The sequence below is a fragment of the Lampetra fluviatilis genome, chromosome 13 (genome assembly GCF_964198595.1).
Source record: "Lampetra fluviatilis chromosome 13, kcLamFluv1.1, whole genome shotgun sequence".
In the NCBI taxonomy this organism is placed as follows: domain Eukaryota; kingdom Metazoa; phylum Chordata; class Hyperoartia; order Petromyzontiformes; family Petromyzontidae; genus Lampetra; species Lampetra fluviatilis.
The window spans coordinates 4,172,476-4,174,756 of NC_136287.1; positions in this window are offsets into that span (position 1 = coordinate 4,172,476).

Consider the following 2,281-nt stretch of genomic DNA (forward strand, 5'->3'; position numbering starts at 1 on the left):
GTTTATCCACGGAAGCCCCCGAATTATTTCTCAAGACTCATTTTGCAGGAAGGTCCTCTTACAATTCCCATTAAAGATGAGTTGTGGGAGGAAACTGGAGTGTCTGGAGAAACACACACCTATGCGTAATTGGGGATAACACCAAAAGTTCTGCGCACATCGGTTCAGTCTACTTGCTGTGCTGCCATTCCCTGACCACCTCATCGTCCAGCGGGGGTTTGAGAGATTAACGAATTTAATAAAAATAAAATAAAAATCACGACGTTTCGGAGGCAACACAAGTCTCCGTCATCAGGTGGGACCGTCACAGCCAGATTAGCTGCATCAAGTGAGGCAATGATTCAAGATGTAATCCCTTAAAAGCAAGTTGAGGGGGAGGAGAGGGGGGGGGTCCCACCTGATGACGGAGACTTGTGTTGCCTCCGAAACGTCGTAATTTTTATCTTATTTTATTTTTATTAATTTGGATGTTTTACCTACGTGACTTTACCGAAAAAACCTAAGAATATGAATCCTTGCAGTCACGAAAGCTTCAAATCTAGAATTAACGAATTTGTTGGATTGACCAACCGATCAACCAATCAACCCTTGCCTCCAAAGTACACGGTTTCAGGCATGTGCTACCGCCCCTGGAATTAAATTAATTATACTTATTAAATCTTGATTTGAAGCTTTCGTGACTGCAGGAAAATCCATACTCTTTGGTTCTTTCGGTAAAGTCACGTAGGTATATTTTATTTCATACCTACGTGACTTTACCGAAAGAACCAAAGAGTATACTGTATTAAAATCATGTATTAAATGAGTAAACCCACGTGATCTGTCGAAGGCTCGTTGGCAGGAGGTTATGGGACAGGCCCAAGTGCCACGTGCGCACACGCACACTCAATGCTGTGGAAAGAATTTGTTTTACTTTTGATTGAATGTTTTTTTTATTCAGTAAGTTCGTGTTTGTATTACCATATATGTTGGAGCTTTTCCACAACCTGTCTTTTACTGATCATATACTTGGAACAACAACAACGACAAGAAAAACAATCGCACCATATTTTGGCAAGTCCATGTCACACTAACACGTTAACAGCCCTCACATACATCGCCCAAGGGGCTGGATTGGCTTGCGAGAGCCCATACACTTCTCCCTTGTGAGATGCATGAGTATGTGGCTCGTGGGGTTCCCGTGGTGTCGAGGGAACGGCGGTGTTGCACGAAGCCTGAAGCTGACCCCATCCCACTGAGGATAGCAGGTGCCAGCAGCCTGAACCCCAAGCGGTTCAGAGGCAGCGCGTCGGAGGAGAAGGAAATCACCGTGAGCGTGCAACACTGTCACACACTGGTATTGAAAAATAAAGGAACACATGTGTTCTAGATTTGAAGCTTTCGTGACTGCAAGGATTCATATTCTCAGGTTTTTTTCGGTAAAGTCACGTAGGTAAAAAAATATACACGGGGTAGTATCTCTTGGAATCTCTCATTTACTTGATACAGCAAGCGTGCTGTGACGGTTCCACCTGAAGACGGAAGCTTGTGTTGCCTCTGAAACGTCGTGATTTTTATTTATTTTATTTTACTTTTATTAATTAAAATTTTTTACCTACGTGACTTTACCGAAAAAACCTAAGAACATGAACACATGTGTAACACGCGCAGTTTCCGTCCGATCCTTCGGCGTGGGAAACCACAGATAATTAATTAATCAGTAAGAGAACGAACCATGTGCTGCCAATAATTGCCCAAGCTCTGTGGCCCTAAATTGGGACGCATGGTCAACTCTATTCACGAGTGATTACGCATGAGGTAGTAAACCAGAGCATGCGGAGAAACCCCACGCATGCAAGGCAGGCAACGCTCAATCCACGTACAGATTGAAAGAGGTGGATATGACTCCGCTTGCTGTACTGCCATATTCTAGCGAGTCAGGGTATGAGAACCTCAACATCCGTGGGTAGGGAGTTTCACTGTTTTTTTTTGCATGGGGCATGAACCCACGGATTGACAACCGCGGGTTTCGGGTTATTAGAGGCTGTCGTGCCTCCGACTGCATTGGCTGGGACAGTGATAAGAATAACCTCCCCTATGTATAATGTGATCAGAGGCAGCAGAGCCTTGACAATCGACTGGTTGTGTGCGGAGATTTCTGGTAGGTCTCCAGTTTCTCTACACCGTTGCTCTGTTTGGTGGCGTTCATTTTATCTCCCAATTAAAAAGAAATTCTTCCTGTTTTTACGTCGTATCCTGCATTTTTGTAAGACACTGTGAGATGTATGGCCGTTTAAGTGTC